Consider the following 16,724-nt stretch of genomic DNA (forward strand, 5'->3'; position numbering starts at 1 on the left):
TTACTGAGTGACTCTAAACGGGAATTTTTACAAGTATTTCCCTGAAGGTATTAAAAAGTAGCTTATTTCTTGACGTAAGCCTGAGAGCCAATGCATCCATAGTAACCCTACCACAAGTCTTTGGGGAAAAACATTCAAATGAATACAGAGTATTTTCCTTCACCCCTAATCTGGAAATTCAGGACAGTTATTTTATATCCATAATGAAGTCTATTCCTTTACAATGTCACAGAATTTGATATTAAACTTTGTTAGCAGCATTTGTTTTTTGCAGCTCCCAAACCAAAGAGGTAACATGGGCAGATCTGACCCTGCAGAGTTCACAAGCTAAAAGAGTGAAAGGAGTGTTACATACAAGTGATGGAGGTAAGAGATGAGCAGAGTAATAGAATACTTGAAGAGCATTACGATTATTTTTTGCAGGGTGGGGAGTCAGACCTACCAATGTCAGTTTTCCTACAACTTTGCCATGGTCAGTAGGCTTGTGTGTGTCTTGGCAGAATGGTTCTCTAGGAGGGATTTGAATATAGAAAGGATATTGACACAGATCAGTTCATTGAGACCATCCCATACATAGGTGGTGGCATGGAAGAAGATGAGGAGGCATGTTTGTGAGAAGCTGACCAACAGGCTGATGAAGTTAGCGTTGTTGATGGAATGAATGGGAAAGGGGATGACATGAAAAGAGAGAGGTATGGTGGATGAGAAGGGTTATGAAGGCAATAAAAATGAGTATGATGTGGCAGAGAAGGGAGTCAGTGTAGGGATTCAGAGATGGGAAGGATGATCTCAGTGGCAGTATTTTATACAGACTGGAGAGTGGTAATGTGACTGTCAGGGAGGCCATAAAGGAGGAAGTTACAACAGACAAGAAGGTGGAGAAAGGGATTAGAAGGGGATGGGAGGAGGAGGAGCCTGATGTCCTCACACAATACTTTGGAGACAAATAGGAGCAAGGCATGTGATAGAAGGAGAGAACAGTATAAGAGAGTGACTGCAGAGGTGGTATCAAGTGGGAAGTGCCAACTTTGCACAACTTTCTGGAAAATAAAAAGTGGTCTAGCGAGTGAACCACATGACCAGGAATCAGGAAGTCTCTGTTCTATTCCCATCTCTACAAATTATTTATGACCTGAGACATAGAACTTCTCTGTGCTTGAGTTACTCCACTGGCAAAATGTGGAAAATACTGTTACTACAGCGAATGGGTGACTCTTAACCCTACCTGATCCCATTTCTTCCTACGCCATCACCCTGCCACAGGAATACCTATGAAGCTGGGTTCTAAGAAAAACTATTGCTATTGAGTCTAAGCAAGTATCAAAGGACTCAAGTTTAATTTTGGTTTACGTAACCTGTTTGTCAGCCTGGGTTATGTATCTCCTGTTTGCCCAGTCCACAGAGGATAACATTGTAATTGGAATCATAGACTTTAAGGTCAGAAGGGACCATTATGATCATCTAGTCTGACCTCCTGCACAACGCAGGCCACAGAATCTCACCCACCCACTCCTGTAATAAACCCCTAACCTATGTCTGAGCAGTTGAAGTCCTCAAATCATGATTTAAAGACTTCAAGGTGCAGAGAATCCTCCAGCAAGTGACCCGCACGGCAGAGGAAGGCGAAACCCCCCCAGGAAAAAGACCCCTCTGCCAATGTGCCCTGGAGGAAAATTCCTTCCCAACCCCAAATATGGTGATCAGCTAAACCCTGAGCATGTGGGCAAGACTCACCAGCCAGCACCCAGGAAAGAATTCTCTGTAGTAACTCAGATCCCACCCCATCACAGGCCATTGGGCATATTTACCACTAATAGTCAAAGATCAATTAATTGCCAAAATTAGGCTATCCCATCTTTAAATATGAGTTTGTAAGATAAATAGATGTTAGACACTTCAGATACATCCCTCCACATTGCAAAAAAATCTACCCGGTGCTATATTTAATTGAACTAACTCAGGGAAGGAGGTGTTACTGTATGAATTGATTAAAGTTATGGACAGTAAATTAGATGCCGTATTAATAAGGAGGTTTCAGCACAAGGGGAAAAATCAATTAGATCTTGTTAAAGATAATTAAAATGGATTTACTTTGGTCAAAGATTTGATTAAATGCAATTTTTCAGCATATTATCCTCCTTTGCAGGCTGGAGGCTCTGGAAAACAACCACAATGCCCATTTGCTGAATACTGGATCTGTCGGAGGGAAAAAATGGCATGCTTTAGTGGTGGAAATTTTAAAGTTATTTAAATCTGAACCTTCCCTATGATAACCTAAAAGGGTCTTTCTAAAAGGGACAAGTGGAAAACTTTGCTTGTTCTTCACTTTATGAATGATAGAAATTTGTTGTAAAAACTTCTCAAGAGGAGGGAGGGATTGATGGATGTTTTCTTCTGGTAGTTCTCAATTCTTCTATTTCTAGACTCTACTGAAGAAACAGGCTCAAAGATTTCATCTACTTTAAAAAAGTGAATTTATTAAAACAGGAGGCATTTCTGTCATCTTTTTTTCCTGCTAGGTTATACATCATTGTGGAGTACAGGAAATAAGTCTTCACTGATTTAGATAACAAAATAAATCTCCCTATCATCCAAAAAATCCAGTCACTTCAGCTACATTTGACCAGAACTAAGAGGTTTAAGAGGATTTAGAATTGACTGAAAACTCACATTTTACTATTTTTTGGTTATTTGTATTGATTAGATAGATAGTGTAATGACAGTATTCAAACAAAATACAATAAAATGGTCCCTACTAACTTCCTCCAATGAAGGGCTGCCCTTTTATAGAAGTTTTTACCCAATATGCTTTTCTGGGATCTGTCTTAAGTCAGGGCACAGCTGAGCACCTCCACCCCTAAAGTGGACATTTTGTGAGTGACTCCTGCTTGTTGAATTTTCCTCCTTCCCCCAAGTACTAGCCCATATTTTGTTTTCTCCTTGTGATTTTCTTGAAGAGATGCCACAGTCTCACCATATGGTTTTGTGTACCATCTCTGGTTGGAGATCAGATGGCAATACAGAACTGATTAGACAGCCCTCCCCTGTCCCCTCTGCATTTGTGGTGCAGGGATTCAATGGGGACTAAGGGGGCGTGGAAGATATTCTTCCAAGTTCTGCCCACAAACTCCATTGAGTTAGTCACCAAATTGAGATACCACTCACAGTAGATTATGCAGATTGCCAAAATTTGATTTTGCATTCCCTGGGCTTGGATTTTCCTCTGTATAAATTATTCTTACCAATTTTCTCTTGCCATGAAATCAATCTTATTGTCAGGCCCCTAACTCTCTGCCACAACCATCATTGGGCATCTGTGGCAATCAGTAAAGGCTCTTTTACACTGGGTACACATCAGTGTAGTCACACCAGTATAAAAACCTACATTATACGGCAGACATCACTGCATTGGATACATTCTGTCTGGATATTGAAAGTTGCTTCATGAAAGTGCTTGGCACTTACTATTTAAAAATTAAAAAATGGTGAATTCTGCAAACTTGGAATAGTGCAAGGAAGTCACCCTTGGCCATTAATGGCTGGTAGTTGGCTATCCTGAACTGAAGTCTAGTTGACAAGAAGACTTCTCTCCCCAATAGGTCTAAGCACTTACCGTCTCGGTCTGCAGAAGTAGACTAGAAGTGTTGCTGTATAATATTTTCAGAAGCTGCTTGGACCACTGAAGAGTTGGGAGGGAGATTGAGAAAAAGATTCAGCCCCTTTAACCAGCACAATGCATTTTCTTGCCCTTTTGGAGGTGTGCCAAACAGCTCTAGCTGGCTCCAGTCACTGGGAGTGTTGTTTTATTGGATCCAACTGGGTGGAGGATGTCAAGAAGTTTGTGCTGTGATTCCTGAACCTCTTCAAAAGGAATCAGTGGTTCTCCTGCAACTCTACAAAAGATGATCCTGGAACTGCCTGAATTCATCAGGGAGAGAGGGAAACATAGGGGTAGTGATGGGTTGGGTCACAGAAATCCCTTTGGGACTGCCACCTGATGTGCTGAGACTACCTTTTAGCCTGTTTTCGCTGGCAGCTTGGGACTTTAGTACCCTGTCTTGCTGAGCCAGACATACTAGCCTGCTGCAAACACAGACCCAGGTCTGAACCACGTCCCCCAAAAGTTGCAGGCTAAACTGAAAACAGCTTAAGAAGTGCTCCTGTCTCCAGCACCCAGATACCAGTTTCCAATGGGGTACAAACCCCAAATAAATCTGTTTTACTCTGTATAAAGATTATATAAGGTAAACTCAAATCATTTTCCCTCTATAACACTGAGAGATATGCACAGCTGTTTGCTCCCCCAGGAATTAATTACTTGCTCTGGGTCAATTAATAAGCAAAAAGTGATTTTATTAAATATAAAAAGTAGTATTTAAGTGGTTCTAAGCAATAACAGTCAGAACAAAGTAAATTACCAAGCAAAATAAAACAAAAACATGCAAGTCTAAGCCTAATACAGTAGGAAACTAAATGCAGGTAAATCTCACCTTCAGAGATGTTCCAATAAGCTTCTTTGACAGACTAGACTCCTTCCTAATCTGGGTCCAGCAATCACTCAGCCCCATAGTTACTGTCCTTTTTTCTAGTTTCTTTCAGACATCTCTTTGGGGTGGAGAGGCTATCTTTTAAGCCAGCTGAAGACAAAAATGGAGGGGTTTCCAGGGCCTTATATAGTCTTTCTCTTGTAGGTGGAAACCCCTTTGTTCTCTGGTGTAAAATCCCTCAACAAGATGGAGTTTGCCGTCACCTGGGCAAGTCACATGTCTATGAATGATTCAGCTTTTTTCAGGCCGATGCCATTGTTTACATGTTAGTTTGAACATTCCAAGGAAGGCTCAGACATGGATTGGCATCTCCCAAAGTCCACTGTTAGTTAAGTGTTTCTTGATTGGGCACTTACTGAGAATAGTCCTTTCTCAAGAAGCTGACCAAATGTTTCACTGAGGCTACTTTGAATCAAACAAATACATAGCCAATATTCATAACTTCAAATACAAAAATGATACACATACAGACAGCATAATCATAACCAGCAAACTACAACTGTCCCATAGACACCCTACTTGGCCTTCTCTGTCTGGTGCAACCATAGGACCCTGGTTGCAACAATGATCTATACAGTCACAATTTGTCAATAACTTCACAGGGGTTACACCACTTTGTCCAGAGACAAACATGCCAGTCTTGCTGGTTCTGGCAGTTCTGGTGCATCTTGCTCTTCCTCCTCTGAAGGATCTGGGGGTAGGTGGGAATCTGAGTGCTTCTAGGGGAAGCAATGAGTGACTCCCCAACAGACCTGACCAGCTCTGCAGGGAGGTACTGGTCCTAGAACCCTCAATACGGCCAGTAGAAAAGTTCAAAGGGGGGATGTAGAGACCAGAGAAAGGTTCAAAATGGGTGCCATCAGCTTCAACCTAAATGAGGAGGTTGGTCCCAAGATGGTGCAAGTTTTTGGATGGCAGAGGATGCCTAGGATAAGGAAATGAAGGCTCCTTGGGGGGTTTAGTGTCTCCCAATGAGGACAAAGCAGATTCCTGTTCCAGAGGCAGTACTGTCAGTGCTGCTGGAGAGAAGCTGAATCTCAAGGAAAGAATATGGGTATTCTTCACGCTATTGACTTCCCAGGTGTTGAGACATCTATGGAAAGGAATGGACCCAATGAAGAGGATTCTGGATCTAGGAGTGTGAAAATGTTCTGTGGAGCATCACAGAACCTATTTCTCTCTGGTGTGAGAGAGGTTGTCTGTCCAGACCATCGGAGCTGGAGAGGGTGCTGACAAAGACTGTGCCACAGGTAAGCAGTGAAGGGTCTTCATTAGTGCCAACGGATCACAAGGTTTGGGAGGGGCCCAGGATGATGGTACTGATGGATTGCATTATGGTACTGATAGCCCATAAACATTGATCTCTTTCTTGTCAAATCTCTGGAACTTACGACATACTAAATCCTCTTGGGCTGAGGTACTGGGCTTGCACAGAACTGTATCCAACTTCTTCAAAGTGGATTTTGAGAAAGACAGTCATGCATATGAGTGTTTCCTGCAATCCTAAAATGATCTCACCAGGTAGTATATGGAAGTAGGTACTCTGGTGCCGGTGTCGGACTTAGCAGCAGGAGGCTCACTCCTTTCTGAGTCAACCTGATGTATGACTGTGGCGGGGGGGAATTTCCCTGGCTTGGGTCCGATTGAGGCTTCATGGCCTTTTCCATGAGGTGTTTTCAAAAGTGGAGTTCCTGCCCTTCTCGGGTACAGCTGGGGAACAAGCAGCAGATACTGCACCTCACTGCAATGTGAGCTTATGAGGCAGTACAGGCAGAGCTGGTGGTCATTACTGACCAAGAAAATCCCCCTGGGAGTGCAGAGTTTGAAGCCTGGAATCTGAGGCATAGTCTAGTACCTGCACATGGTACATGGTGGGTAAGAGTTCCCAAAGATTATCTAGCACAAAAGCTATGAAAAACCCCACAAAAACTATTTACAAAGCTAAATCTTATCTTAAGGGATGAAGCCAAAGCTACAAAGAGGTTCTGACACAGGCCATGCAGCAGTGAAAAGGAAGGAACTGGAGAGGCTGTCAGCCTGTCTCACCTTTTATCCCCTGAGTTGGAGACACAAAGATGACCCAGAGCACATGTGGACCAATGGATGCTACTTTCAAATTCTCTGGTTCTGGGCACCTAAGTAACCCACAGTGGAATGCAATAGGGACCATTACTCAAAGAAGAAATATTGTTATACATCCAGATTTTCAAATACTTATCTGAGAAAGAGCCAATAAACTTCAGAAATTCATCCACTTTAGGGATGCATCACAGCTCTAAACATTTTAGTAACAAAAAACACATGCCTATATTGATTTAAACAAATGACACCACCTTATTCATGACAAAAGCAAAACTCATATGCAGAATTTCATAAGCTACTGTTCAGCTCAAAACACCACTCTTTCTTTTCAGATTCAACCATTTAGTAGGTTTTGTACTATTACAGGATGGTAATCAAAAAACAAATTCAATCTCTTTAGATTACACACTATCACTTCAGTATATTCACTCCAAAATTAGTTCAAAACATGGTATGGAAAGACAATGATTGAACTTAAAACTGTACAGAAAGTAGTGCTGGTTGAACCTTGAAAGGTTAGCAAGTGGAGTTTGAAGGCTTACCAGAGTCTTTCCCAAGTTCATCTGAACCTATTTGGTTTATGAAATAAGCTTAGAAATCTCATAAGAAAAAGGATTTCCAGTGGTCTGTATTTCCAATGTGGCTGAAATCACGTGAGAGCATTTCTACTTCCAGTTCATTATCATTTAACACTGATGATATGTTTGTGCTATTCCAGAGTCAGAGAAAAACAAAATGATCATATTTTGATCCCATTCACACCAATATAAAGCCAGAGTAAATCTGCCAATTCCAGTGGAGTTATACTTCTAAATCCCATTTACACTGGTATATACCTAGTGATTCTAAAGAAATGTCTCCAGTTTTATATCATTGTAAAAGATCAGAATCTACCCACAGCCTCTACACCAAGGATCTTTCAATTTAGGAAGTGCAAATCTGCTCACAAAATTTATAAATAACAAAATAAAGTGCCTGAGCTGAAGTATTCAGATTTGGATCCAAGGCTTTGGTTCTAAAATTCCCCATCATTCTGGAGTTTTGGGATTGGTTCAGGTCTGTCTCAACAAAAGTGCTGCTACATATTCTCAAATCTTAGAATTTATTTGGCTTCAGTTTTGGCCAATAGTTCATCTTGCTTCTTAGTTTATCCAAGACAGTTCACCTATAAACCAATAATACATAGTAAATGCAGGCAGCTTGTCCATGTAGCTGAAGAGGGAATTATATATGCGGCTGATGTAGGAACAGGTTTCTGAACAGTTTACTGGAGATACTGCTGAATAAGGGCTTATTTAGATGGAGAGTGTTGAGCAAACTGGAGCGCAAGGCTGCAGCGCACTATCTGCGTGGATCCTTTTACGACAAAGGAGTAGGTCAATGCACTCTAGGGAACATTTAGTGTGCAGTAACAGGGTCCACACCGACAGTGCACTGTAGCCTTATGCCCCAGATTACTGCGCACTACATGTTCGTCTAGGCAAGCCCTTAATCACGTGTGTGAAAGTTGCCTGTTACTGGAAAGTTGAATTATGTGTCAAGGAAAGCCTTTTTAAACCTTTCCAAAGAATACACTTACACAACTGATGAGATGCTTTCTCTGCTTTTTGTACTGGTCGATTCATAGTCTTGTTGCTTCGTGTTAAATTTGCCCCTTTTCCATCATGCATCAGAGGACTTGTTTCTCAGCTCTCCTATTCCTTGTGTAGTTATCATCATCCATGCAGAGAGGGTGTACAGGACTACCAAATCAAAATGTTTTCCATTCATTTTCCATTTAACTTGCACTGGTGTAAGTGACTATGCAATGCCCTTTTATGTGCTGAGTAACTCATGTGAATGAGCACCATCCCTTTATCACTATTATCCTTTTAAAATGCTAGACTCCCATTATATTGCATTCATATGAACAAGATCAGGCCAGAGACCATTAAGCTTATTGCAATAGATGCACATGCACTTGTTCTGAGTAATTCAGACTGTAGTCCCTGCATACGTTCCTAATGAAGTCTTTGTAGAGTATGAACAACTAAAGAAAATAAAACAAAATGAGGCTTGCCAGGATCTCTTTATTTCCTATACAATAGACTGTGGTTCTGTCAAATATTCCTCCAGGCTAATTATGGAGAAAAGCACACTGTACTATGCATGGTGCATTGGATCCTCAGCAATACATAAGCATCACTCCATTGACTTAATGATGCTATGAAATTTATACCCCCCCTCAAGATAGAATCTGTGGAAGTTAATATTAATGTAATTGAAAATGTGGTCCTATCTGTACATAGTCACATCGTGTTGCCTCCAGCTAGACCACTTCCTAGAACAACTATTTACTTTCTGAACCTGCCTTTAACAGTCTGTTTTATTTTTTTCCTTCATACGTCGAGTCTATAGCCAGAAAGGACCATTATTGATGATTTCATCTGACCCCCTATGTACCACTGGCCAGAGAATTTCATCCAATCATTCCTGCACCAGGCACAATAGCATCTGGTTAAACTAAAGCACATCTTATTTAGAAAGACATTAGATCTTGATTTAGTGGTTAGAAGCATTGGAGAAGATGTGTTCCTTAATAGTCTTAATAAAAAATATCACGACTGAGTATTATTATTTCTTTATAAATGATCTTCAGAAATGAAAATCAGTAATAGCTACTGTTAATGGGGCTTGTTAATTCAAGCATTTACACAGAGCTTTTAAAACTTGTTTTGATTTTGATGTTGAGTATTTAAAGAGTCTTCTGTTTGTTCATACATTTTATGACTATCTCCATTCTCCTCCACAAATGAAGTGTACATATAAACCTACAGCTATGCAAAAAATGTCTGAACTGTTACTTTTTAGTCAGTCGTCTAATAATAATAAACAGAGCCTTCTAATAACTGATCTTGTTTGGATTTTTTCCCTCCTATCAGAGATCTTTTATTATTGTAATTTAATAAAAATTCTGCCAGGAAATCTACTGCCGTATCTCTAGGACATGCCAAAATATACCCTGAATTAATTACTCCAAGTATATAGGAATTGTGCCATCTTATGCCAAGACAGAACATATTTGGTTGTCTTTAAGCAGCTGTCTTCCTCTGAGTTTGGAAAGTGCCTAGCACATTTTGGGTGCTGCTATAATCTATACCGAGACTGCAGCTATATATATATGCTGGAAAATGGTGTCACTTTCTGTGCCAAACTGCAGAGAAAGAAATGTACTGCAGTCTGCTTCAAAATTTTTGACGGGGATATCTCTGGGTCAAGGTATGTTTCTGCAAAGCAAAGCAGATTTTTGACAGTAGTGTATCTTCTTGCCTATAATAGAGTAATGTATCAAATTATTTGTTAAAGGATGCCATCTTTCCCAAGCTCACAAAAAAAGTTGCACCACTGAGTACACAAATGAAAAACACAATACTGAAGGACACAAGTATGGAAAGACACTATGAAAGTGACCTTGCGGAACTTTCTGTTGAATTGAATGCTGTGTTACAGAAAACTGAGGGAAGATAAATCTTCAAAGATGAAAAAGTGGCCTGATTCATTATTTTATGCAACTGAATTGCTTTCATTTATAAGCTATCACACAAACAAATAAGTGGACACAAATCAGACATCAAGAATTATAACATTCAAAAACCAGTAGGAGAGTACTTCAATCTCCCTGGACACTCAATAACAGACTTAAAAGTGGCAATTCTTCAACAAAAAAACTTCAAAAACAGACTCCAATGAGAAACTGCAGAACTAGAATTAATTTGCAAACTGGACACCATCAAATTAGGCCTGAATAAAGACTGGGAGTGGATGGGTTACTACAAAAACTAATTTCCCCCTCCTGATACTCACACCATCTGGTCAACTGTTTGAAATGGTCCACCTTGATTATATTGGCCTCATTAGTACTACAAAAGTGATTATCCCTCCTCCCCCCTTGGTATTCACCCCTTCTTGTCAACTATTGAGAATAGCCCACTTCCAGCTTAATTGAATTGGCTCATTAGCACTGACCCCCCACTTGGTAAGGCAACTCCCATCTTTTCATGTGCTGTGTATTTATACCTGCCTCTGTATTTTCCACTCCATGTATCTGATGAAGTGGGTTTTAGCCCAAGAAAGCTTATGCCCAAATAAATTTGTTAGTCTCTAAGGTGCCACAAGGACTCCTCGTTGTTTAAGCTATCACCTACTTATTGTAAGTGCCTTTTTAATTTACATTGTTCCAGAGGAGTAATTAGAAAACTTTAGATGGTCAAGATGAGGTATTTTACAAAATAGAGTGGCAAACAAAAGGATTTTTATAATCTGGAAAAAATTGGCATAAATATAATCTGAGAAAAGAATGTAGATATGGCCAGTTCATCAATATATTCACAAGTCTCTGGAACACAGAAGACTCTGTTGTGATGCTTTGCCAATTAGCTGCAGCCCCCATTATTATCACTTTTAAAATCTAGTGATTTCCAGGAAACTGCTGCCTTGTTAAATTATACATGCATTTTGCATGTCTTAAATCTCACTTGCTAAGTATTTTGTACTTTGATTATTGGGATACATGAGAAAATATCAACCTATTCCAATTAGATTTGTTGTAAAAAGTTTAACTGAAGTTCTATGGCTGCTTTGCTTTGAGTCAGTAAAACATATATTTCTAGCAGTGTTAAAAGGTGCTTGAAACATTTTCCAGGAAAAAATAATATATTTACACATCCCTGGGTAATAAACACATCAGGAAAGCTTGCATGAATCACACCAATCCATTTAAATATGTTCTACCCTATCTATAAACATGAAATTCATCCGAGAATCTTAAAACGTTTTATGGATATTTCTTATATAAAAAATGAGAAAGTGCTGGAAAAAGGGACAGAATCCAGGCCTCTTGGCTTCAAGGGACCTGCTGTAACAAAACCTGAGCATTAACAAATGTAAGAATATACCCTATTAAAAGGCCCTCCAGCCAAGTCTTTGATACATTTCATACTCATGGAGCTTCGAAGCTCCTTATTTGCTTTGTTGCCTTGTGTTTGAAATTGAGCGTACTGCTGCTATTAGGAAAAAGTGCTCCTATGTGGTGTGGTTGCAGCGGAACTGTTTAAATAGTCAGCCAGTTTAAACTAGCAAAAAAGCAACTTAAGTCAACTGGGAACATGTGTGTGGAGAAACTGGCTGTTACTTTTTAAATAGGACATGTCCATGGTTTGGGGCATAAATAGAAAGTAGTGATGGGGAGGAGCTGAACTGATCTGGTTTGTATTTTTCAGGAGGCTTGAGCTCCAGAAGCTAAAGCTTTCAACCAAAAAAGTCAAGCAAAAAGCATCTCCAAAATTTAAACTGACTGCAAACCAATCCAGTGATGTCTTGTCTGCATCTGCAGACAACCCTAAACAGCTCTAGATGTTGACTCTGAAACCTAATGGTGGCATAAAGATAAAAATGCCAGAAAGAGAGATGGTTATGAAGATCTGCACAATCAACTGAGTGGGATTTGATGTAAGTATCTAGTAGCCAGAGATGGGGAGTAAAACTACTTAAATTCCTCATTACACCATTGACTTCTTGTAGTGGCATAATAAATAGGAATGAAGATGGAGTGAGTGTAATTTTCATTTCTTTCTTGATGTTTGAAAACAAGGATTGGTATGGGAGTCAGCTGCCATGGGAGGGGATATTATAAACCTGTCACTTTGAAATGGACCCAGACAGGGCAGGGGCGGGGACTTGGGGAAAGGGGGTGGAATGGGGGTGGGGTGAGGGGAGTGCAGGGGTGGGGCCGGGAGCAGGGGGGGGGGGGGTCAAGCACCCACCAGACAGAGGGGAAGTTGCAGTAAATAGATCTAAGTACGTCAACTTCAGCTTTGTTATTCATGTAGCTGAAGTTGCTTAACTTAGGGTACATCTACACTACAGGGGGGAGTCGATTTAAGATACGCAAATTCAGCTACGTGAATAGCGTAGCTGAATTCGACGTATCGCAGCCGACTTACCCCATTGTGAGGACGACGGCAAAATCGACTTCTGCGGCTTTCTGTCGGCGGCGCTTACTACCACCTCCGCTGGTGGAGTAAGAGCGCCGATTCGGGGATCGATTGTCGCGTCCCGACAGGACGCGATAAATCGATCCCTGAGAGGTCGATTTCTACCCGCCGATTCAGGCGGGTAGTATAGACCTAGCCTAAGATAGATCTCCCCGGGTCTAGATGATGCCTTAAAATTGTATCAGAGCTGGATGAACAGCTTGGGTATCTGAAAATGTTAAGTACATGAGTTCCTGCCACAAATATCAGATCCCCATTATGCTAGGTGATGTACAAACATAGTAAGAGAGCTTATGCCCCAAATTGCTTAGTCTAAATAGTCAAGACAGTCAGTCAAAGTATAGAAGAGAGGAATTATCCCCATTTTACAGATGGGGATTTTCAAAAAGCATTACCAATCACCCACTGGGTGATAGATGCTTAGGTACTTTTGAAAATCCCAGTAGGCACCTAAATACACTTTTAAAAATCTGTGCCAGTGCTAGGAACTGAGCCCAGATCTCATGAGTCTCGAGTACTTTCCTTTCTTTGTCCAAGCCACGCTTGTTGCTATATTTCTAAGCATGCATAGGTGTAGAGAACTGGGAGCTTGGGGCTAAACCCCCTACCCCTCCCTCTCCCCAAATCTAGGGATTGCATTAATAAAGAGAAAACTGAGTTTATAACAGTTGTCTAGGCCCCAGTATGAGATTATATACTGTCATAGTTGTGTGCATAGCTGTGGCTTTTGAGCACCCTCGAGGGCATATATGGGAATAATATTGGTAATGTTATGGCAGTTTGAGGAAAGTTCTACATAGTGATACAACCCTCAAAGGAAGCTGCGGTGTGCATAGAGATATTTTGCAAAATATATGGCATAACAGCCATGAACCATTATTGTATACGAGAAGGGAGTCACATTTAAATGTTTCACAATAGGCTAATGAGACGCGAACACAGAAACAGAGAGAATGTTCCCTTAGCTAGTGTTTTGGCCAGGAGCCCTCTAATGGCCCCACTGAGTAGGAGTTTGCTACAATGGCTTTGTTAGCTAACAGAAGTTATCACTCTCGGGTGGTGAGGATTTGCTAGGTTTTATCCCCTAGGATGTGCTAGAGAAAGTCATTTTTGGATCAACCCCAGTGATGCATTCAATGAAAATTAAGTTTAAAAAAAAAGTAAGTTTTGCTACTGTGCTGCCTGGGCAGATTGCTCAATAAAAAGCGAGAGTTGCATTAGTGCCCCTTATCTGTATTTGCAAGCTGTTCACAAATCGCTAGCTGAATGATATAGGAGTTTCATAAATATTCACTACATTTGTATTGAAAAAAGTCATAGTAGTTGCTAACCAAATTTATAGCAACTATTTTCTCTGAAAGCATCATTTTCAACAGCAAAAATAAATGTAGGAAAAGCTTTTTGATGAAGGATAGCAGACCTGGTGCCAAACTATCAGCTTTGTTCACAAACCAGCAAACACTCCAATATGCTGCTATTCAAAGTCTATCAAGTCATTCAAACATTTTAATAAAAACTCATTTTCTTGTCCCTATTTTGCATGCTTAAGCTAATTTGCCTAAAACAGAAAAAGTGATATGAGTGAAATGCAAATGATAAACTATAAATCTGTCTTTCCTGCTCTCTCTCTCCAGGGGATTGGAAACTCATTGTTGCTGGCTAAAAGCTCAAACACATTACAATTTCTTTGGCTTGTTGCTGCTTTTTGGTTTAGATTGAAATACATAGTTCAGGCAGGAAAGCAAGTTGCAGGGAACTTAGGGCTTGTCTATACTTACGTGCTGGTTCGGCGGCAGGCAATCGGACTTCTGGGTTCGATTTATCGCGTCTTGTCTGGATGCGATATATCGAACCCAGAAGTGCTCCCCGTTGACTCCGGTAATCCTGCTCAGCGCGAGGAGTACACGGAGTCGACGGGGGAGCCTGCCTGCCGTGTCTGGACTGCGGTAAGTTTGAACTAAGGTACGTTGACTTCAGCTACGTCATTCACGTAGCTGAAGTTGCGTACCTTAGTTTGAATTGGGGGGTTAGTGTAGACCAGGCCTTTGTCAAAGCAATACTTCTCCCATGTTTATTATGAAGCACCTTTAAATGCTATCAATCAGATCACTTGATCTGTCGCTTGAGGTACTTAGCAACATTCAAGTTGTCCAGGAGAGCACTTTACAATACATGTGGGAGATAAGAAGGGGTTCAGTTATAAACTAAACATTTTCTCAAAGAAAGTCACACAAAATTTGTCTGGCTTTGGGTTTTCCTACAGACACGGAACCATATCATCAGCTGGTGCGAATCAGTGTAGCTCCATTGAGGTCAATAGTGCTACACTATATACACCAGTTGAGGATCCGGCCTGCAATATCCAGAAAATATCCACAGAAGGATCCACAAAAGCTTTGAGTGATCCTGAGTCAAAGTTAGCCTTTAAACTTTTTAAAAACTTTTGAATACTTTGTTGTATTCTGATATACATTTTTGTTCTCTTCCCATTTTAGTGGGTCAAACCTTTAAACTGTTGTCTGCTAACAGCTTGACATGTGTACATGATGGGCGTGATATTCATCAGTATGTTCAGATGGGCACGCATTTCAGAGCTTGCACGCGTACCTGTTTATTTATTGTGTGCATCTTCTAGACTAATACATCCCCTTACTTCAACAGGCAGCTTTGCATGTACATAGACTTACATATTATCATAATACATAATCTCATGCAATGTATTGCATTTTCCTAATAAAACAAGTTATTTTTATATATTTGAATGATACAAAGTAGGGTGAAAATCAGAAAAAAAACTCTGTTTGTAAAACCTATGATATTTTCAGTAAAAATTGGTTTAAACTGAAAATGAAGGGCCTTACTCATTCTGTAGGCATGACCTCCATTTCTTGTTCATAGGTGTGTTTTAATACAGTCAAATGCAAAGTTACATATTTTGTTCAAATGGGCCCAGCTTACCACGTGATCCAGATTGTTCCATATGACTGCCCTGTCCACCAGTCTGTCATTCCTAAGTGCTATCAGCAGTGATTATACATTTAGTTTTATGAAGTGGCAAAGCTGAGCTTAACAACGCTTGAGTCAAATATGCAGTAAATTTCAATGTGAGGATTCTATATAATCCATCATTAAGACCTTCTTGGGATTGCTAACATCCATCAGACTAAGGTGCTTGTAATACTATTTGAAGAGAAAAGTGTTGTCCTTCACATGCATAAATGGACTGATTAGGTCAGGCAGGCATCTCTTTAGAGTTTGCTTGTTTGGTTTTATTTTGGGGGGGAAGATGGTGGGTTTTTTTTTAATTGAGCTACCATAAAAATCCAATGCATGCTCTCTATTGCTGCTTTATGCTATCTGCCAAGCCAACAAACAAATATAGCCACACACAAAAAAAAAAGTAGCAGCAGCATGTGAAATATGAGTTTTCCCAAAATATCCCAGAGACAGAAGGTTAAATTCATCTTTGAGGCAAAGGGCCAGCTCAAGGGCATCTGCACCATTTACCACTATTCTTAGGGGCTGGGCAAGAAGCTATACCAACATGCCTGCATACCCCAAAAGAACTGCAAAAAGGGTCTCAGGCTAAGCCTGCATTCCCAGTGGATTTACTCTTATGCAGATCCGGTGACCCCAAACATAGCATCCAAGTAGCAAGGAATGACAGATGCCAATCTATGGGCTGGATTAGCAGATGCAAGGATATAGCAGTCCCTCCCCCCCCCCCCCAGCCTGAGATTGGATTGGGATGTGGATAGAGTCCATTTACAGCCCGACTGGCCAATGTTTCGGGGGGGGGGGGGGGGGAGGCGGAGAAGGGGTCTGTTCCTATCGCACAAAAAGTGCTACAAGTACATATAAATTAAGACAGAATTTTCAAGGGTAAACTTGGCAGAATTGCAATCTGAATTAGATATAGAAGAATTTTAAGTAGGTATATTTAAAGCTAGGGCTTAATTCACTGTATGGAAACATTAATAAATCAACTGGAGTAAGCACTGAGTAAGTTCTTTAGGATTTGTTTCAATAATTATCTTACACTTGTATAGTGCCGTCCATCCAG

This window comes from Malaclemys terrapin, chromosome 4 (genome assembly GCF_027887155.1).
Source record: "Malaclemys terrapin pileata isolate rMalTer1 chromosome 4, rMalTer1.hap1, whole genome shotgun sequence".
Lineage (NCBI taxonomy): Eukaryota > Metazoa > Chordata > Testudines > Emydidae > Malaclemys > Malaclemys terrapin.